Source organism: Hyperolius riggenbachi, chromosome 3 (assembly GCF_040937935.1).
Source record: "Hyperolius riggenbachi isolate aHypRig1 chromosome 3, aHypRig1.pri, whole genome shotgun sequence".
NCBI lineage: Eukaryota > Metazoa > Chordata > Amphibia > Anura > Hyperoliidae > Hyperolius > Hyperolius riggenbachi.
This window is the reverse complement of record NC_090648.1, coordinates 367,371,041-367,394,165: the sequence shown is the minus strand read 5'-3', so window position 1 is coordinate 367,394,165 and position 23,125 is coordinate 367,371,041. Positions and strand designations below refer to the sequence as shown.

The following is a 23,125-nucleotide window of genomic DNA, read 5'->3' as shown; positions in this document are numbered from 1 at the left end:
CAGAATTTACAAGGTTCCAGCATGTTCATTCTTCACAAAAGGATCACAGTATTCATTCCAGTACAAATAAAAAATGAGAACATTTCAGTCTACTGTGACAAATATTTTCTAGTTGTAAAATCCTCCGTTTAAAATCCTGAAGTCCACTGTGCAGTGATTCCTTGGCAGTGTACAGTTTCCCAGCAGCAGTATCTACCAGTTCTGGGGGCAAAGATTTTGCTTCAAGTAGTATCTGAAATATACGAAAATATGAACTAGCCTTATGCAGCAATACCCTCATTGTTTCTCCTCCCTCAACTTAAACAGTCAATGTAAGCCTAAGGCCTTGGTTCACATTAGACACATTGCTGTCCGTATTTCGTCAATGCATGCGGAGGCAGATACACACAAACATCAGTAGCGATGAGCAAACGTACTGCTGCACACATGTTTTGGGAAAACGCACGGCTGACCCATTCACTTCACTGAATGGAATCAGCCACGCAACACATGGAAACGCAAATGGCGTGCAGTTGTACGCGTTGTGTTCTGAACGTACGGCCATCTGCCCGTCATGATGTGCACGAGGCTTAACGCGAACACCGACCCAAACACTTATTGCGACCCCCTCATTAAACTGGACCTGAACTCAGAACTTCCTCTCTGCTCTTAAAGATATGCAACATCATAATAACCTTTAACGACTTAACGACCAGCTACCGCCGATAGGGACATAATCCCCGGTGTTTACATTTTACGGCGCTGCTGTCACAGCAGCGCCGTAAAAGAGACCGGCGATGCCCGGCCTCTGATTGGCCGGGGATCGCCGCCATCTGATAGGGAATATTGTGAAGGAGAGGGAGGGGGGACTAGCGCTGCGGAGGGGGGGCTTTGAGGCGCCCCCCGCTACACACAAATAGCCGGCAGCGATCAGACCCCCCCAACAGGACATCCCTCTAGTGGGGAAAAAAAGGGGGGGGGGGAATCTGATCGCCCTGCCTGCCACCTGATCTGTGCTGGGGGCTGAAGAGCCCATGCAGCACAGATCTTCCAAAGATGCTGCGGTCCTTAAGTGGTTAAAGGAAAAACATTTATTTGTTACAGCCGATACAAATCCTGCCATAAATCTTCAGTATTTCTACTTCCTGCTTTCATAGAAGCAGACATATTAACATCCTGTGTTTACAAATTAGCTGCTCTGCCAAGGCAGAGGAGATTCCTGAGCTGACACAGCTGAAGAGATCAAATTACAGTGGTGATTAGTCACAGATGAGGAATTAGACAGGCTAAACTCTCTAAATACATACAGGGTGCATTTCTCTTGGTTTTCCTTCTGTCCTGTGCAAGAGTTCAGGTCCACTTTAGCTTGATCACTAACCCTGACTGTAGCCAAATGCTGGCCATGCGCCTAGAATTTTAATGTCTTTTTGTAGAATTAATGATTTTAAAACAATCGTAAGAGAGTAAAAAAAAATAAAAAAAAAATAGTCTGAATATTTTAAAAGGATCAATTTAATTTGACTGGCAAGCTGGTGCACATTAATAGTACAATATTTTACTCAGATGCAATAATTCGATCAGATTTTTACAATCAAATTGTACAGAAAACCACACATTATGTGGAGAAAATGGTGAAATTATTCTTTGATCGATTGGAATACAGAATTTTGTCAGACAGAATGTTGGCAATCATATCTGAAGCGAGAAAGCGCCCATATTGACCCATTTATGGGAACAATCGATAATTACCCTCCGATTACTTAAGATCCCGCATATCCGATCGTATGATTGCATCAGAGGAAAATAATGTACCATTAATGTGCCTTTAGACAGATGATCATTCGCTTGCTTTCCCGGGCAATGATTGATGAATTATGAGCTGGTAAAACAACCTACATGTATGTATGTGTCAGCTCTTCTGAATTATCTTTTGTTGTGAGCCAGTTCTCAAAGGTTGCCATTACATCAATCAGTTATTTGCACATCAGTGAGATGACACCGTAAACTATTAAAACAATCTTATGGTCGCCACTAATTTTTACTGAAGAATCGTTTGAGCAATTAGATAAATGTGATCGGAAATAAAAAGTCATAATACATCAATTATTTCCTCAACTAACCAATCTGTACTTCCTGTCCATCACAACCGATAATAGAACAATTTTTCCGAAAAACAAAACTGCCGAACGATCACTTGTAGAATCGAACAATTCTTGGCTAACAATTGTACCATTAGTAGCCACCTTTATAGCTATGAGGAACATGGCAGAGCTGGGATAAAGAGGATGGCACTTTGGTTCAGGTTCATGTAAACTTATGTAAAAGCAAATTGGAGCTTCTAGCACTGTAGTCTGGAACAGCAGTCCTCCCTTCTACTTGTGTCAGAATGGCTGGGGTAAAATGTGACTACAATAAAATATGAAACACATCTAGATGTGCTGAAAGCAGCAGCTCTAGTAATTGCTAGCTACATTTAAGACTGAAGGATGACAGGATAAGAATTCCTCACAGGAAAGAGCTCTTGCAAGGCAACCCGTCTGCAAGGTTTCTTTACAGACCATAATACAAGAAGCCATGCTGGGCACTGTCCAAAGCCAGGCTACAGCATTTCATATTATTTATATTACGCTTAAATCGCTTTTAATTACTGAAGAGAAAATTCACGAAATGTCAATTCCTCTAATGAAGGGCATAAGCTGTAAAATGAAGTGTGTGGTGAGAGGGAGGGCAGTAAAGTGCTACCCAAATGTACGCTGCTGTGCAGGAGATAAGAGGAAACTGTACTCCTACTAGATGTATATAAATATAGGTTTAACATGTTTTTAATGGATTTTCTTACATCGGAGTTCAGATGATTTGAGTAAGCAAGTCTTTATACCTGAAGTAATTCTGTGTAAGGGCTCGTATGCACTTTATGTGATGCTGACAATGTTAATGTAATGCAAAAATCGATTACCACTGCCAACCCTTTTTAATCAATGGCCCTATTCACATCTAATGCTACATGTTGGTGGACAATACACGTTATCACATCTATTGCACTGCATGCGGATGGGAATGTTTTAGTTCAGTATGCATGAAAACAGCCGTGCAAAGGTTATATATGTATACATTTTTCATTGTTCGTGTTTCACAGGATAGATTTGTATGGGCTATAAAATCTCAAGCTAGACTTAGTGCTAATGTTATACAATGTAGAAGAAATTACAGAGTTTGCACAGAAACTATCTTATCTGCTACAGTGTCACAGGTGGGAACAGCTACAAAGTTTATATTGTAACATGTCCAATAAGCAGATTCAACCCAAAGACAGAAGCCACTGTCTGCTTTAAAAAAACAAAAAAAATACATAAATAAATCGGTCATTGCCAGAGTTTATTTAAAAGCAGATGAGGAATAGTTGGCAGGCAAATTGTATATTTGAAGTCAGCACCACCATGCAATACAGTACATAGAAATAAATAATAGCACTAGGTACACCCAACTTGTATGTAACAGTCCTGTCTTGTCCACCGGTACAAATAGGCAAATAATTAATTTGAAGGATGCAGGATGAGTTTACGGCCATTCTCAGATGAGCAGGAAGCTGGATATAGTATAAGCAATATGTAAGGGGGAGGGGGGAGGTTTACAGAAGCCTATTTTATACAAGAAAGTTCAGTTTATCATTACTTAATATATGTTCACACACAGTTTTGGTCCTTCAACTCCAAATTACATAAATCAACCTCAAAGCAAACAGGTCCTTAAACAGATTATAGGATTATAAAATTATATAACTGAAAGAATACCTACAGTGAAAACTGCATGTCTAGATTTTCAATAGTGACAAAAATGTAATACAGCATGTGGAAAGGGGAGCTGGTATCCCGAGAAGCCCTGTTGGTTACTGAAACCATCCATCACATTACAAGATACCCGACATGAGGCAAAGCCAGAGCAGGATCATTCATAAGGCAACCTAAGCAGGTGCCCGGGGCCTAGTGGGTGTAAAGGGGTCCAACTGCCACTTCCTGACCGCTTTTTCACCTCAGATTTTCAAAAGGACCATGAGGGAGACCCAAAACTACTACCTTGCCTAGGGCCCCATTTCTTTTTAATCCATCTTTGGGCAAGGCTAACTAAGGTAAGCAAAGAGGTATTGTTCATGCTGGATCTACATACATTCTATACTTATGGGTGTACTCACTTCTGTTGCCAGAGGTTTTGACATTAAAGAGAATCTGTACTATAATATTCTTACGCTAAAAAGCATACCATTCTATTCCTTATTTTCTCCTGTGCCCCTCTGTGCTGTTTCTGCCACTCTCTGCTGCAATCCTGGCTTGTAATTAACAGTTTTAGGCAGTGTTAAACAAACTAACCAGCTTGTGATAGGCTCACATAAACAGAGTGTGTGAGACATACAGAGTGTGCAGGGGGCCTGCAGAGGGTGTGTATCGCTTCTATCCAATCACAAGCAGCCCTGCACATTCCACACATTCAAGCCTTAGCCCGACAGACATGACAGAGAAAAGGAGATAAGATTTATTACAGAGACAGTGCAATTAGGAAAGGCTGCAGTAAGCCAGAGCACATTAGAACAGGCATAGGAACTTATAGGATAGAAGAACTAAGGCTGAGAAATTTGTTACAGAGTCTCTTTAAAGGGACACTTAAGTAAAAAAAAAAATGAGTTTTACTTACCTGGGGCTTCCAATAGCCCCCTGCAGCTGTCCGGTGCCCTCGCCATCTCCCTTCGATCCTTCTGGCCCCGCCGGCAGCCACTTCCTGTTTCGGTGACAGGAGCTGACAGGCTGGGGACGCGAGTGATTCTTCGCGTTCCTGGCCACAATAGCGCCATCTATGCTGCTATAGCATATATTATATACCATATAGCAGCATAGAGGGTGCTAATGTGTCTGGAAACGCGAAAAATCACTCGCGTCCCCAGCCTGTCAGCTCCTGTCACCGAAACAGGAAGTGGCTGCCGGCGGGGCCAGGAGGATCGGAGGGAGATGGCGATGGCACCGGACAGCTGCAGGGGGCTATTGGAAGCCCTAGGTGAGTAAAACTCATTTTTTTTGTTTGACTTAAGTGTCCCTTTAAAGGCTGTGTGGTGAACTATTTTGATGAGACAGCAAATTTACACTGTTAACATTGTATCAAAGTATCATATCCTCAGTATTGTCCCATGAAAAGATATAATAAAATATTTACAAAAAATGGAGGTGTACACAGCTTTGGAAGACACTGTATGGCAGCGTAACTGCTTCCTAAAAATGTCCTGTGGCTCCAGAATAAGATAGACTGACTCCTGAATTCCAGGTTACTTTGTACACCTCTGCTAGACCGGCACGAGGTGATCCCAAAACACTGTTTTGGGTGAAGAGATCTACTGTGTGACCATAGCTTAAACAGCAGCAGTGTTCTGCATATCATTCTCCTCAACATATCTCTGAATCAAACTATTTTCTCATGCAGTTTTCACTGAAGTAACCCTATTATGTACTTCATAGGCTCAGTACACACAGATAAGATCCAAAGAAATATGCACACAAAGGACTTGGGACGCTGGACCTCTTTACACCTCAGCCAAATCAGAGCACTGAAAGAGCCTACTTTCATTTGAAAAGAGGGTCAGAGCCACAGCATGCTTTAATGCACCACAACAGAAGGTCACACGTATTTTAAATATTTTATTAACCAGAACTCCCCTGCTGACATGCATAGAGCCGCTCTGACAGTAAATTCTGCAACAGGAAAGCTGTTACCAGATCACTATCTCCATTCTTTACAGATCTATAATTCTTCATCAAACACGCTTGCTGATCCAAGACTAAATATACAGCTGAGGGTTTGTTAACGTCTTCTATGCTGAATAGGCCAGGGATTTTATAGCAAGGGTAACACAGAGACACACTGTAGTAAATGTAATGTAAATACACACATTTTAAGCAATTTCACAGATCCTGTTAGAGGAACTCTGCAAGTGACCCCTCATGCAAAAATCCAGCAATATGCTAGCCAAATTAAGATCTGCATAAGATTATTACATATATTGCTGTGTCCATATTTTACTAATGCTAGACACCAATGTCCCTGGAACATCATATCAGGTCTAGCAGTACAACGACTAGGAATGTATCTTCAACAGCAGACCGCACATTCTGCTTTCACTCTAATTTAGGTATGGGCAGGGTTTCCGTGAAACCTCCTTTACTGCAGAGATGGTTAACGAGGCACTAATACTGGTGGGCATGGGCTGTATGCAGCTTGAAGTTGGGTCAATAAAAAATGGCCAGAAATGCATTTGGGGTACAAATTCCAAGCTGCATACAATTTACACTGTATTTGAATGGAAGCCGAATTATTAGGATCTCATTGACCAACAGCACGGATACCAGGCCATGTGTCTTTCAACTCTGGGAGTTTGCCTTACAAAACAGCAAAGGCTCCCCTGTTGCAGAGTGCCCTTGTCTCAATGGAGGATAGCCACTGTGCTGCATACATATGAAATCGGCGCCGGTAGACTTGGGCGCAGGATACAGCCGGTAAATGGCTGATCCTGCTTTTGCACAAGTTCGGGCCGTATTAATTACTATTCCCCCTCCGGGCCGCAATTGATAGTGGGGGAATGATATAATTCGGCACAGCGATTGCTGAAGGTTGAATTATGGTGTTTAAGCAACCTCGGCTCCGTCTTCTGACGGCGCTGACGTTACTCACTGAGCGCTGCTCAGTTGTGATTCCTATGGTGGCGCCGGCTGCACCTAAATCTAGCAGCGCCGAAAAGCACTGCTCCGTCTGTGCCACTTCGTGTGCAGCAAAAATGTGTTGGATGGTTACTAGTTATTCAAAATGTATTAATAAGTGGCCTCTGCATGTTTTAATGAACAGATTGGTTAAAGAAGTGGCTGGACAGTGTACAGGTTAAGGGCACTGCCTTTGATATGGGAGACCAGGGTTCAAATCCTGGCTAGGGTCAGTACCTATTCAGTAAGGAGTTCAAGGCAAGACTCCCTAACATTGCAGGGTGGCCTCTTGAGCGTGTTCCAGTGGCTGCAGCTCTGGAATGCATCGAGTCCGACAGCAGAAAAGCGCTATACAAATGTACAGATTATAAAGGGAATCTGTGTAAGAGCAGAGACACACCAAGCACTTTTTGATCAGTTTTCATAAAAAAAAAAAAAAAAAAAAAAAAAAACGCTCCTATTGACTTGTATTAAAGTAAACCTGAGATGATTAAAAAAATTGATACCTTGAGGCTGCTCGGTCCCTCACAGTTCTCCTGCACCACCTGGATCCTCCACAATTCAGCCCGGTAATTCTGCTAGACGCTGCGCACTGCGCGTGCACGGCCCAGCCACCCCATCGCACTCCCATCGCTGGGAGAGTTCTGCGTGTCCACAGTGCTACTGCAAAGGTGCAGAATGCTCCCGGCCACGGTAGCATTACGGGGGAGCGAGCACGACCCGACTGCGCTGAATGATGGAATTACCGTTCCTCCTACCGGAGGGTCCAGGTGGACTGGGAAGACAGCGAAGGACTGATCAGCCTGAAGGGAGCTGGAGGAAGCCCCAGAGGTATGTATATTTTTTTTTATTTTGACTGTCTCAGGTACACTTTAAAATTGTGGTAAAATCACAGCAAAATAGCCACGATCACGATTTTTCAAAATTTTTTTGCTGAACTACATATTCACTAGGATTTGTTTCACCAAATGACTGCTGTTGTGTCAAGTTCAGCAATTTTAGTATAACCAACCATGCAAGCAGGGCCACAGAGGCGTTAATAGTTGGCAAAAGTTTGGCTATGCAGATTAAAAATGAAGTGCAGCATCCCATGGACATTACCTGACTCAGCCAGCACCATAAAGTTGTATGGGGGGGCCACAAGACTTTGCATTAACAAAGTGCATTGTCAGAAAACAAAACCAAGAAAAGTGTTTATAGAGTCTTCATGCCACAATCAATCAATACACGTGAAAAAAAAAAGAAAAAAAAAAAAAAGAATTAAAGAATTCAGACTGTAAAAGTGGTCCAGAACAAGCACAAAGTTCTGCTGCTTTAATGCCATAACGTTAATTCCAAAGAGCTAGCAGTGAAAACATAGATGGGACTCCCCTGTCTGCTGAGGCTGAGGGATGGCAGAGCAATACTGGGAACAGATGGAAGCAAGTAAAATATCCCCAGCTGGCCCAGGACCTCACAGCATCATCTGAAATGATAGACTAAAATAAATCACAAAATAGATGAACATTTTGCAATATGACTTTGGTATCAGAGTGTGCCAACTTTCAAGTCTTAATTCCCAATCACATGGGTTATATAGCCTAGCAGTTAGTGTATTGCATGGAATCTTAGCCACACATGCTAGTGTCACGTCACATTGAGGGCCCATTCAAACTAGGGCGACGAGCGAGTGATTACCACCAACCGCCGAAGCGCTAACGCTTTTTTTAAGCGCTAGCGCAATTGTAAACCTATGGCAGTGATCTCACTGCTGCAATTGCAAAACGTGTCACCTGCAGCATTTTCTTGCGATTATGGAGCAATTGCGATGCAGTGCTAATAAAAGGGCCGATTGCGATCGCTCTGAATCATGAGTGTACACTGATTTTACTGTCCTAATCATGGTAAAATCACCCGTGTAGCACTACAGTTTTGCGACTCACATGTGTGATGGGGCCCTGAAAGGTGTTGTGATACCACTTAAAGACCCTTAAGGCCCCGTTCACATCTAAAAAGGCAAAAACGGGTATATGTTCTGACTTGGTATGTGTAACTACAACCGTTTTAGTATCAATCACGCTTTCCAGGCGATTTTGTTTGTTCTCTCTCTCTCTCTCTCTCTCTCTCTCATGAGCTGTTCATTTTAGCTTCTTTGGATCATACTGCCAATTTGACTTCTAGCTTTTTGTGATCAATCCTTGAATGTACAGTATGTCAAAGACTCCTGGAAAAGTGTGCTGGGTAATTTACCTTGTTCAGCTATTGTATGATAAAAATTCATGGCCCAGCTGTGAGGAAAAAACGTGATCTCTGGCCTGGTGCTCACCAAAAACCGCTAGCAGATCTGCAAAATGCTAGCAGATTTTGAAACGCTTTTTCTTATTTTTCTGTAGCGTTTCAGCTAGCATTTTGCTGTTTTGGGAAGCGTTTTTGGTGTAGATTTCCGATATTGTTACAGTAAAGCTGTTACTGAACAGCTTCTGTAACAAAAACGCCTGCAAAACCGCTCTGAACTGCCGTTTTTCAGAGCAGTTTGCGGTTTTCCTATACTTTACATTGGAGGCAGAAACTCCTCCGCAATCCAAAATCTGCAGCAGCCCGGGAGTATGAGTTTCTGCAAAACGCCTCCCGCTCTGGTGTGCACCAGCCCATTGAAATACATTACCCTAGCGTTTCCACATCCGCAATCGGATCTGAAAACGCGACCGAACCGCTCTGGTGCGCACTAGGCCTCTGATATGATAACTGTAATGTATTTTTGTCTCTCTCGCTGTGTCATTAAAGAGAAGTTAAAAAAAAACAAACATTAAAAAAACTAACAAAAAATTTAACTTCTACAACAATAGTTGCTTTTGCCTACTTTTGAGGACTTCCTCGGGAATGTGACATTGTACAGTTCCTACACTCAGAATACGTACAATCCTGCAAAGTCAAAGGAAGAAGAACCATCGGCTCAGCTGTGATAGAGTGATAACTATATCAGTTCTGCGGTTGTGTATCATGGTGTTGCTTATTTATCAAGTTCAAAATTTCATAAAATGTTTTTGTTGTCTTGCTGCCATGTTGTCACCATGCTGCCATGGGTATACTTCTAAGGTGACCATACATCAGGCGATGTATGGGCAGATCGACCATGAGACAGATACCGCTCTGATGAAATCTGATCAGAGAGGGATCTGTCACCTGCCTATACACCACAGATTTCAAAAATATTTCAGCATGAAATCTATCAGAAATAAGCCTAGAGCTGCCGCCACCTCCCTTGGGCGGCCCCCAAGCATAGAAATGTCCCGTGTTCCATAAAATCTCACATTTCCACCAATGCGATTCCTGGCCTCCACCACCGCGATTGTCTGCACCACATGCACCAGGCTCATGTTATGTCACATGACCCTGTTGCCACATGGGACACGCTGTCCCATGTGGCAACAGGGGTATGTGACATCATAACATGAGCCTGGTGAAGGTGGAGGCCAGGAATCGTTAAGTGGAAGAGGTGAGATTCTGCCGGGGGTATGTTGGTCATCGTGTTATCGAACAGTGTTACCGGCTTGTCGCATGTCCAATTAATCCTCTCAGATTTCGTCCCAATCAGTCGAAACCAGGGCTGTGGGGAGTCTGAGTCGAGTAGTCAGAGCAATTTTGGGTACCTGGAGTCGGAGGTTTCATAAACAGAGTTGGCGGAGTCGGATGATTTTTGTACCGACTCCACAGCCCTGATCAAAATATCAATCAGGCGGACATGTTGTGGCACAAATTTTCCTCCGATTTTCAAAAATTATTGAATCAGAAGGTCAATTGGCCCAAAAAGTTGACTCGTTATGGCTACCTTTATTCTTTATCTATTCTTCCAACGGTTAAATATAAAGGTTTACACCATAAAAAAAAAAAAAAGAAGAAAAAAAAAAACACACTAAAATGAAATGACTTGGAGCCCTTAGTGTTGCTCTTTAGAATCGAGTTGTTGATGCTAATTATATTGCAGAGAATGTGCTCTGTAAAGATCTCTACTGCATACAAAACTGTTATGTACTGACCCTATGGATATGGGAGGGGGAACAATTGTGCAGCATGCATTCTGCCCTGCGGTACATAGGTAACGCAAGTGTGGCTATAGTAACTTGCAACAAGCAAGTATCGTTGTGCATGTTACAATAGCAGCTGCTCATGTTACTCCTGTACTGGGGGTTGTACTAGTTGCGCAACGTTTGGAGTCCCTGAAATGAGATTTTGTTAAAAATCACTTTAGTTGCCTCACATTTTTATGCAATGGTTTTGTTCACTCCTCTGAAGTAAAGGACAACTGAAGTGAGAGGGCCATGGAGGCTGCCATGTTTATTTACTTACAAGCAATACCAGTTGCCTGACAGTCCTGCTGGTATATTTGGCTGCAGTGGTGTCTGAATCACACCAGACAGCATGTAACTAATCTTGTCAGATCAGACAAAAGTGCTAGAAACATCCGATCTGCTGCAAGCTTGCTCCGGGTCTATGGCTAAAAAAGTATCAGAGGCAAAGGGCTAGAAGGACTGCAAAGGAAACAAAAATGGCAGCCTCCATATCCCCCTTACTTTAGTCGTTCTTTAACCTTCTTAGAGGTATGGACGAGCTCAGCTCGTCCATTACCGCCGGAGGGTGCCGCTCAGGATTTTTATCAAATAAAAAGCAGCACACGCAGCCGGCACTTTGCCAGCCGCGTGTGCTACCCGATCGCCGCCGCTCTGCGGCGATCCACCGCGAGCAGCGGCGAAAGAGGGTCCCCCCAGCCGCCCGAGCCCTGCGCAGCCGGACCAATCAGTTCCGGCCATCGCTAAGGGCTGGATCGGAGGCGGCTGACGTCAGGACGTCGGCTGACGTCCATGACGTCACTCCGCTCGTCGCTATGGCGACGAGGTAAGCGAAACAAGGCAGGCCGGTCATTGCGGCCTTCCTTGCTAATTCTGATTGCCGGAACCGATCAGAATGACGCGACCGGAGCGCCCTCTAGTGGGCTTTAGTTTTAGTTTAGTTAGTTTTTTTTTTAATTTAAAAAAAACCCTCCCGCAGCCGCCCTGGCGATCTTAATAAATCGCCAGGGTGGTTAAAGCTGAAAGTCTGCACTTCAACTGCAACGGAGTTGTTTCATTAAAAATTAATTGCAGTAATGTACAGAACCAACATTAGAGATGTCCCGAACTGTTCGCACACGAACTTATTCGCGCAAACAACGTGGGTTCACATCGGATCGCAAACTTTATGCCAGTCCAACCCGCCCCCTATACTACATCATTGGGCTAAACTTTGACCCTCTACATCACAGTAAGCAGACACATGGCAGACAATAAGCCCCCCCCCCCCCCCCTTATATAAGGCAGCAGGGTCAGCCATGTTTTAACTCTGTGTGCTGCTGTATTAGTGAGTGAAGGAAGAGAGGTTGCTGTAGACATAGGGAAAGCTTAGTTAGGCTCTTGTTAGCTTGCTCCTTGCTGATATTTGATGCTGAAAAGCACCACCAAAACAGCCCTTTTGAGAGCTAATGTTCTTGTGATGTGTTTTGTTTTTTGTGTGGCCCACTGACACTGCATATACAGCCCTGTCTGTCGCAGCTGGCCCTTGCTAATTGCTATACTGTGCCAGGCCCAGCACATTCAGTGCCTAGTGTGACACTGCTGCACATTGTATGTACAGTGGTGTGAAAAACTATTTGCCCCCTTCCTGATTTCTTATTCTTTTGCATGTTTGTCACACTTAAATGTTTCTGCTCATCAAAAAACGTTAACTATTAGTCAAAGATAACCTAATTGACCACAAAATGCAGTTTTAAATGATGGTTTTTATTATTTAGTGAGAAAAAAACCCTCAAAACCTACATGGCCCTGTGTGAAAAAGAAATTGCCCCCTGAACCTAATAACTGGTTGGACCACCCTTAGCAGCAATAACTGCAATCAAGCATTTGCGATAACTTGCAACGAGTCTTTTACAGCGCTCTGGAGGAATTTTGGCCCACTCATCTTTGCAGAATTGTTGTAATTCAGCTTTATTTGAGGGTTTTCTAGCATGAACCGCCTTTTTAAAGGTCATGCCACAACATCTCAATAGGATTCAGGTCAGGACTTTGACTAGGCCTCTCCAAAGTCTTCATTTTGTTTTTCTTCAGCCATTCAGAGGTGAATTTGCTGGTGTGTTTTGGGTCATTGTCCTGCTGCAGCACCCAAGATCGCTTCAGCTTGAGTTGACGAACAGATGGCCGTACATTCTCCTTCAGGATTTTTGGCAGACAGTAGAATTCATGGTTCCATCTATCACAGCATGCCTTCCAGGTCCTGAAGCAGCAAAACAACCCCAGACCATCACACTACCACCACCATATTTTACTGTTGGTATGATGTTCTTCTGCTGAAATGCTGTGTTACTTCTACGCCAGATGTAACGGGACACGCACCTTCCAAAAAGTTCAACTTTTGTCTCGTCGGTCCACAAGGTATTTTCCCAAAAGTCTTGGCAATCATTGAGATTTTTTTAAGCAAAATTGAGACGAGCCTTAATGTTCTTTTTGCTTAAAAGTGGTTTGCGCCTTGGATATCTGACATGCAGGCTGTTTTTGCCCAGTCTCTTTCTTATGGTGGAGTCGTGAACACTGACCTTAATTGAGGCAAGTGAGGCCTGAAGTTCTTTAGATGTTGTCCTGGGGTCTTTTGTGGCCTCTCGGATGAGTTTTCTCTGCGCTCTTGGGGTAATTTTGGTCGGCCGGCCACTCCTGGGAAGGTTCATCACTGTTCCATGTGTTTGCCATTTGTGGATAATGGCTCTCACTGTGGTTTGCTGGAGTCCCAAAGCTTTAGAAATGGCTTTATAACCTTTACCAGACTGATAGATTTCAATTACAGTACTTTTGTTCTCATTTGTTCCTGAATTTCTTTGGATCTTGGCCTGATGTCTAGCTTTTGAGGTGCTTTTGGTCTACTTCTCTGTGTCAGATAGCTCCTATTTAAGTGATTTCTTGATTGAAACAGGTGTGGCAGTAATCAGGCCTGGGGGTGACTACAGAAATTGAACTCAGGTGTAATAAACCACCTTTAAGTTATTTTTTAAGGGGGGGCAATCACTTTTTCACACAGGGCCATGCAGATTTGGAGGTTTTTTTTCTCACTAAATAATAAAAACCATCATTTAAAACTGCATTTTGTGTTGAATTAGGTTATCTTTGACTAATAGTTAACGGTTTTTGATGAGCAGAAACATTTAAGTGTGACAAACATGCAAAAGAATAAGAAATCAGGAAGGGGGCAAATAGTTTTTCACACCACTGTATACTAACAGTCCATGCATACCTTTAAAGCCAATGGGTACCACATTAAAAATAAAGTCAGATACTCACCTAAGGAGAGGGAAGGCTCGGTCCTAATGAGCCTTCCCTCTCCTCTCCCGGTGCCCTCGGTGCTGCGCTGGCCCCCCTGTTTGCGTCCGCCGCCGCAGGGACTTCGGAGGTCTTCGGGAGCACTCAGGCTTCCGAAGACGGGCCGCACCATACTATGCACGCGCGAGTGCGTCATAGAGGGTGATCGCACATGCGTAGTATGGAGCGGCCCGTCTTCGGGAGCCCAAGTGCTCCCGAAGGCTTCCAAAGGCTCCCTTCGGCATGCGGAAGTGGCAGTATTTTACCGAACTGGTCGAATACTGCCACGGGGGATCCTGCGCAGTACCGGGCACCGGGAGAGGAGAGGGAAGGCTCATTAGGACCGAGCCTTCCCTCTCCTTTAGGTGAGTATCCGACTTTTATTTTTTAAATGGTAAACACTCACTTTAACTGCACCTGTGTGACCGCATGCTATTTTATATACCAGTCCGAGCATACCTTTTCACTGCACCTGTGTGACCGCACGCTGTTTTATATACCAGCAGTCAGTGCACCCATTTTCACTGCACCTGTGTGACTGCACATTGTTATACCAGCAGTCCATGCATACCTTTTACTGCATCTGTGTGACTGCACATTGTATTAGTCCAGTCAGTGCATACCCTTCACTGCATCTGTGACTGCACATTGTATTATACCTGGCAGTCAGTGCATACCTTTCACTTGAATGGATGGCAGACTTGCCCTCCATAACAGATTCTCGTTAAAGGATTTCAAGTGTATTAATCTCATCATTATACAGCAGGGCCTCGAAAGAGTCCTCCTGTATTGCTATTTTCGTCACTACCTCCCTGAGTCGGGACTTGCGTGCCGTGCCTGCTGTCTTCCTTGGATGTGTGGTGGTAGCAGTTCCTGCTCCTCTGCCCACAGCAGCCAGGTGTCAGTTAAGGAAATCTTGGAAAGGAAGACGTCAATGTCTGCTAGTCACCCCCTTGCCCGGCGTCTGACAACTGGCTTGGCGGAACGGTTAGCTCGCTAGGTGGACTCTGAGGCCTTCCGAAAATTTGTGGCGATTGGGACATCGCAGTTGAAGATACCAGGCAGCAATTATTTTTCTAAAAAGGCGATACCCAAACTGTACCCTGATGTTGAAAGGCAAGTGGTGTTATCTCTGGCACACAGCGTTGGGTCAAGGGTCCATCTGACCACAGATGCCTGGTCTGCAAAGCACGGTCAGGGCAGGTACATTACTTATACAGCACGTTGGGTCCTTCCTTAGATGTGTGGTGGTAGCCGTTTCTCAGGCTCCCACTCCAGACTGGAGTCGAACCCTGATTCCCCGGCCGTTACCCGTGGTCACCACGGTACTGAGAAAGTAATATGGAAAGTTTATCACACAGTCAGGGCCGAATTACCAACCAGGCAACAAAAGCAGTCGCTTGGGGCCCCATTCAGAGTCAAAGGGGCCCCATTAGCACATAAACCAGCCCTCGCCATCTTGTCAGCGGAGGCTGGATGGTATAATGGTTAAAGGGAGTCTGAGCAGTGCAGTAACTATGCCGCCCTATGCCTTTTAGATATAGATTTTTTTGCGATCGAAATCGCAGCCACGGCAATTGTATTACACAGGACGACTTTTCTCCAACGTCGGCAGCTCGATTCAGCACAATGCAATGAAATATAAGGAACCCAGGGGGATATAATTACTAACATCATGCTGGTAGGTGTGAGGATGTAATTAGTTGTGGGTATGCTTAAAGGCATACCCACAGGCACTGCTCGGAGTCCCTTTAAGGGCTCTGCCTCTGACACAGGAGACCAGGGTTAGAATCTCGGCTCTGCCTGTTCAGTAAGCCAGCACCTATTCAGTAGGAGACCTTAGGCAAGTCTCTCTAACACTGCTACTGCCTACAGGGTGCGTCCTAGTGGCTGCAGCTCTGGCGCTTTGAGTCCGCCAGGAGAAAAGTGCAAAATAAATGTTATTTGTCTTGTCTTGTCAAATGAAGCCGTGCACTGCTGATTGTCTTCAGAGCCAGGCTCTCCTCCTAGGTCCCCCTCCTGCTACTGTGCACTCTGCCGCTGCCCACTCCTCCCTCCCTTCCCACAGAGAACCACAGCTGCAGCAAGAATGATAGCAGCAGATGGCAAATGCTCACTCACCTATCCATGATTCAAGCGATAGAGATCACGTCACCTGAAACCCATCTGTCTCTTCTACAGTGCAGCCGCTCACTCTGAACTTCCTGATTCTCAGATCAGACAGGAAGTAGGAAGTAGTAATAGTAGTAGTAACAGAGCAGCAGCACTCTAGAGGAGACAGATGGGCTCCGGATGACGGGACCTCTTTTGCTTGGATCGCAATAGGTGAATGTGAGTCATCTGGTGCTGTCATTCTCCCCCGCTTTATGGAGATGAAGTTTTCATTTTTCAGCACAACCTAGCACCTTCTCACAGTGTCAAAACCACTGGTAAATGGTTTACTGACCATGGTATTACTGTGCTCAATTGGCCTGCCAACTCTCCTGACCTGAACCCCATAGATAATCTGTGGGATATTGTTAAGAGAAAGTTGAGAGACGCAAGACCCAACACTCTGGATGAGCTTAAGGCCGCTATCGAAAGCATCCTGGGCCTCCATAACACCTGAGCAGTGCCACAGGCTGATTGCCTCCATGCCACGCCGCATTGAAGCAGTCATTTCTGCAAAAGGATTCCCGACCAAGTATTAAGTGCATAACTGAACATAATTATTTGAAGGTTGACTTTTTTTGTTTTAAAAACACTTCTTTTATTGGTCGGATGAAAAATGCTAATTTTTTGAGATAGGAAATTTGGGTTTTCATGAGCTGTATGCCAAAATCATCAATATTAAAACAATAAAAGGCTTGAACTACTTCAGTTGTGTGTATTTGAATCTAAAATATATGAAAGTCTACTGTTTATCAGTACATTACAGAAAATAATGAACTTTATCACAATATGCATTTTTTAAGAAGATCCTGTATATATATATATATATATATATATATATATATATATATATATATATATATATATATATATATATATATATATATATATATATATACATACACACACACTGTATATATTAGAATAGTCAGCCTTACAATCACGTACGCATTAATATTATAAATAGAAAAAGGTGTGTGTATATATTATAATACATAGCTTTACCATCACGTACGCATAACAAATCTTAAAATAACGGTAATATTAAAAGCAATATATTAGTAAGTTAATAAATATGAAAACTATAATCGATGCATTATAAGTCTAAAAAACACAGTTAATACCAAAAACTGTGAATTTCTAATACAAAAAGTTGTAAAACGAATTTTAAAATGATAAAATAAGTGTAAACGAAAATTAACCTTTTACAGTCCTGAAAGCGAAATTTAAAAACGAAAAAAAAAGTAAAAGCTCCTATAAAGCGAAATTTAAAAATGCTAAAATAAGTAAAACACAGACTCAAAACGAATTTGTAAACGATATTTGTAATAAACCTTGTTCTGTAAACGAAAACTTTTGTTAACACGATTCCTCGGGCGCCCTAATTTCCTGTCGGGCATCCAATAGGTGATATTTTGCATTGCAGTCTATGGCGGCGCCCTTTTTGTCCATTAGCCATATGCACCCTTTTTTACTGCTTCCGTAACACGGACCTGCTCGGGCTTTGGTGGAAAAAGCCAAGCCCAATGGGGTCTGTGCTGCTGTGCTCACGCGAGCCACCTGCACAGCTGTGCAGGCACAGTGCGGTCGCACTATTAAGGGTCCCAGCTCTGAAATGGCCTGGCGGAGGGCGGAGAAGCCTCTTACCCTCTCAAGGTAAGTATCTAAATTGATCACATGGTTTGCTTTACCATTAATTTAACTGCAGATCAGCCTCAGTTAGCTGTAAACTGGCCAGGTTGTGTACAGTGCGAGTTTAGGTGAGGGCCCTTTTACACGTAATCAGTTGCTCTCAGTTAAAACGGAAAGAAAACTGATTTTCAAAGTAATGCCCATGTTTTCCTATGACACCTTTGTGTAGTAATGCCCATGTTTTCCTATGCCACCTTTCACACTTAAAGCGTTTTAACTAAAATCTTTGTCACAATGCACTGCAATGGAAAAAAACGCGCACTAAGGCATACTTACGCGTACTAACGCACATCAACTGATTAAGTATAAACGGGGCCTTAGTCTCAGGATGATGCGGGCAGTATAGCTGTGGCACGCAACAATATCAATGTATTGATATTTTACCTTCAAAAGGTGCATGCTAGCTTTTACGGTTGTCCACTTTACTCTTAGTGGGGGAGATTTAAATACAACAAAGTACTTCCATTTTAACAAACTAATTCCACTGGAACATCACCTTCATAATAATAGGGCAAACAGAAAATCCTAATGGTCCCTATAGTTCCTAATTTCCTCTACAGAATACATCCAGAATGCCAAGTATGATTCAGAATGTACTAAGCCATATGCTTACGGAGTGAACAGGTCCTCTAGTGAAGGATGTGCAGCGTGTGAAACGGCTAATTAAATCCACAGGCCATAATAAAAACCATTCTGGAATCCTTGCAGGCCCAAAATTGGCATTACTGTTCGTATTAATCTTACTGAATGGAGCTTTTTCCGGAGTCCGCCATTACACTTTCAATAACACAAAACAGTATTTGCAGACAAAAAATAAATTAAAAAATGAGTATTATGTGGATGACAATAATCTGCAGAATCAGCAGCTACTGAACAAACACGGCCATCTCTGCAAGCTGTCCAGCTGTGGAATACATCTCAGCTTCTAAGTCACAGCATGACGGCTATGGGCATAACAGGCAATGCAAACACATTCAAATCTTCTGCTTACAATACAAACAATTAACACAAACTCTGAAAACCATAAACATAACTTGTCAGAACGCTTAAAAGCCCAACCTGTCTTCTCAAGAAAAATCAGGCCATCTCTCAACCTAAAGACCACAATAAATCATTAAATGTGACCTTAAAATAGGCGAATGATTAATAGCCGAGTGATCTGGTTTACCCGCATACCACCATGCACACTAAAAACAGCAGATGGCAGCAGTCATTCTCTTGTGCAAGTTTTAACTGCTGCTAGCTTTGTGCTGCTTAATGTAGTCCAAAGCTATGAAAAAGAATGCGTACCACTCCTGAGCAGTAGTTTTTTTTTTTTAAATATACTGTAGTTTTCAGCTGCTTGTATAATTCATTAACTGGCAGCAAACTAGGACATGTCTTTTTACCAGTATAAAATGACTCTGTGATTTATATGTACTTACAAATCGAAATAAACAAGCTAAACTAATGTTTGCCATTAATTTTTGCAATATATAGGGTTCGGCTGAAAGATAGGATTTCTTCCTAAAGGTGGAATTTCACTGTCACGTCTAAGTTAAGCTAGTTTTTTTGCCCCGTCCTGCCACTATGAATTGCTGTGCTAAAAATAAAAATAATACTAATAATACTTTTATTATATGTATTGTGATATGTATTGTGCTCTTCTCTTAATGGACTGAAAGCGATTGAAAGTTGCACCTTGGAACATTAGAAAGTCTTGCCCAAGGACTACTTACTGCTTAGGTACTGGCTCCAGACAGGATTTGAACCCCAGTCTCCTATTTCAAGGGTGCTGTCCTTAACTAGTGCACATTATCCAGATTTCTAAAACATCCTGCCGATACTTTCAGCTAGATCTCCTTTAGGCCTGGAACCCACTACAATATGCAATCCAGGTAAGAATGTGACAAGTTTACACACTTTTTTTGAGTCAGTCAGTGTGCAGGTCTATTTGCACTTTTGTTTTAATACCATACCAATATTATGAAAATACACATTTACACACAGAAATGAATGCAGTAATTTATTAATAGAACACTCTGCATTCTCTTTACTGCCATTTTGAGCATGGTGTGCCAGGGGGAAGCAGAAAAAAGGGCGCCGGCAGCTAGTGGACAAAAAGGGCGCCGCCATTCACTCCCATAATAAATATAGTTTAATGGGCGCCGAACAGGAAAAAAGGGCGCCGGAGCTTATTAACGTTTTATAACTGCGCCCGGAGATTATTAACGTTTTATAACTGCGCCTGTGACAAATCACGTTTACAAATATATTAAACATATCTATTGCATGTAACTAGACGTTAATTAAAGGGAACCTAAACTGAGAAGGATATGGATTTTTCCTTTTAAAATAATACCAGTTGCCTGAATCGCTTGCTGATCCTGTGTCTCTAATACTTTTAACCACAGCCCCTGAACAAGCATGCAGACCAGGTGCTCTGACTGAAGTCAGACTGGATTAGCTGCATGCTTGTTTCAGGGTGTGATTCAGCCACTATTGCAGCCACAGATCAGCTAGACTGCCAGGCAACTGGTATTGTTTAACAGGAAACATCCATATCACTCTCAGTTAAGGTTCCCTTTAAAATGTTATGACTTACTGTTTGTAAAACATTATTCACATAATAAAGCGATCAGTAAGTAAATCGTAATATTTTTTTACAGTCACTATTTGTAAAACATTATTATCCACACAATAAAGTGATCACTAAGGGGGGTCTTAGGGTTAGGCACCACCAGAGGGGTCTTAAGGTGGCCATACACTGGTCGATTTGCCTTCAGGTCGACCAACAGATAGATCCCTCTCTGATCGAATCTGATCAGAGAGGGATCGTATGGCTGCCTTTACTGCAAACAGATTGTGAATAGATTTTAGCATGAAACCGATCACAATCTGTGGAGCTGCCGCCGCCCGCCCACATACATTACATGATCCGGCCGGCGCGAGTCCCCCGGTCTCCGCTGTCTTCTTCTCCGTGCTTGGCTCCAGCTTCACTGAACTTCCTGTCCGGGGAAGTTTAAACAGTAGAGGGCGCTCTACTATTTAAACATCCTGCCGGGACAGGAAGAAGTGAAGCCTGCCGGACTCGGAGCCCAGCGGAGAAGGAGCAGCTGTGACACGTGCCAGCGGAACAGGTAATGTATTGACGCTGTATTGCGTCGGTCGTCGAGCATTCGAACGGCTCAATCGACGCACTCCCGACCCGCCGGCGATCGAGCGAAATCTTCCGTATGGACAGGAACGATAGATTTCAGTCGGAAATCGATCGTTCGGTCAACGTTTGCGCAACGATTTCACAGCAGATTCGATCACAGTGATCGAATCTGCTGCATATCGGCAGGAAAATCGTTAGGTGTATGGGCCCCTTTAGGGTTATGCAGCACCAGTGAGTGGTTAGGGTTAGGCACCACCAGGGGGAGAGGTTAGGGTTAGGCATCACCAGGGGGGTGGTTAGGGTTAGGCACCACCAGGGGGAGGGGGGGTCTAGGGGTTAGGGATAGGTACAGGGAGGATTCTGTGTGAGAGCAGGGTTAGGTTTAGTTGTAGTAAAATCTTAGTAATATCTAGTAATGTTTTATTACAGTTATTTTTCATTGTTACAAACAATATTTTCAGATTTTATTACATGAAGAAACGATAAATGAAGGTTATACACAATATTATAAAATTATAATTATTATACATCTATTATAGTTTTTTAACAAACATTGTTATAAGTTTCACTATCAAAATAGGGAAGATTATAGTTTTTGCGAACTCATACACATTATTTAATGTTTTTTAATTTGTAAAACATTATTGTAAACGAAATACAACACATTATTGCTTATAAATGTTATTGCCACTTATCGTTTACACCCCATGCCCTCCCCCCCCCCCCCCCCGACGCCCTTTTTTTCCCCCACGCCCTTTTTGCATGTACTCGTGCCAGGGGATGTAGTTACTTGCTATAACATGGGGGGGGGGGGGGGGGCAATTGTGGAACTGTTGGACAAGTCTGGGTGTAGGGTGTATGTGTGGGTGGGGTTCAGCATCAGGAAGGTGTATTTGGATAAAAAATTACCAGGAAGCACACAGGCGATCTGATTGGGGAAGGAGGAGGTGTGTGTCATCCATAAAGTTGAGGACTGCTCTAAAAGAGCCTAAAACTCAAATAAAATGAGATTGTTCATTAATTTGTGAACAGGGAAAATATTTGCAATTAGCTTATTACTTCGGTATTGCTGTTTGGCATACATTGAACAGATAAGGGGCCAGATTGTTCCTGTCCAATATACAAAACTAGCCTTAATAACTTGTAGTAACTCATCCATATCTTTGAGTTAAGTTTTCTACTCTTCCCTTCCATTCCTCCAAAGACAAATAAAAAAACAAAACAAATAAAAAAAACAAAAAAAAAACCTTTCCACAGTATTCCTAACAAGGTCTACAAAGCTAAACATAGGACTTATCTAATGATCAGCAACAGGCTAAAGGTGGCCATACACTGGTCGATTTGCCATCAGATCGACCAACAGATAGATCCCTCTCTGATCGAATCTGATTAGAGAGGGATTGAATGGCTGCCTTTACTGCAGATTGTGAATCGATTTCAGCATGAAACCGATCACAATTTGTGAAGCTTCCTCTGCCGCCCGATCCCCTGCCCCCCCCCCCCCCCCGCATGCATTACCTGATCCAGCCGGCGCATATCCCCGGTCTCCGCTGTCTTCTTCTCCGCGTTGGGCTCAGAGTCCGGCTGGCTTCACAGAACTTCCTGCCGAGGGAAGTTTAAACAGTAGAGGGCGCTCTACTGTTTAAACTTCCTGCCGGGACAGGAAGTTCAGTGAAACCTGCCGGACTCTGAGCCCAGCTCGGAGAAGAAGACAGCGGAGACCGGGGATATGCGCCGGCCGGATCAAGTAATGTATTGCCGTTTTTGTCGAACATTTGAATGCCGCTATCGACGCACTCCCGACCCGCCGGCGAACGAGTAAAAATCTTCCGCACGGATGAATCGACGGGAACGATTGATTTCAGAAGGAAATCTATAGTTCTGTCAGCGTTTGCGCAATGATTTCACAGCAGATTCGATCACAGTGATCGAATCTGCTGTATATCGGCGGGAAAATGGTTAGGTGTATGGGCCCCTTAAAGGGACACTGTAGGGGGGTCAGGGGAAAAGGAGTTGAAGTTACCCGGGGCTTCTAATGGTCCCCCACAGACATCCTGTGCCCGCACAGCCACTCC

At 43.4% G+C, this 23,125-nt stretch overlaps 1 protein-coding gene across 1 annotated transcript in view; it reads right to left on the bottom strand.

Annotated features, from left to right (window-relative positions):
* Positions 1–23,125, bottom strand: part of UBTD2 (ubiquitin domain containing 2) — a 113,248-nt gene that overhangs the window by 50,705 nt on the left and 39,418 nt on the right. The window lies entirely within an intron of this gene.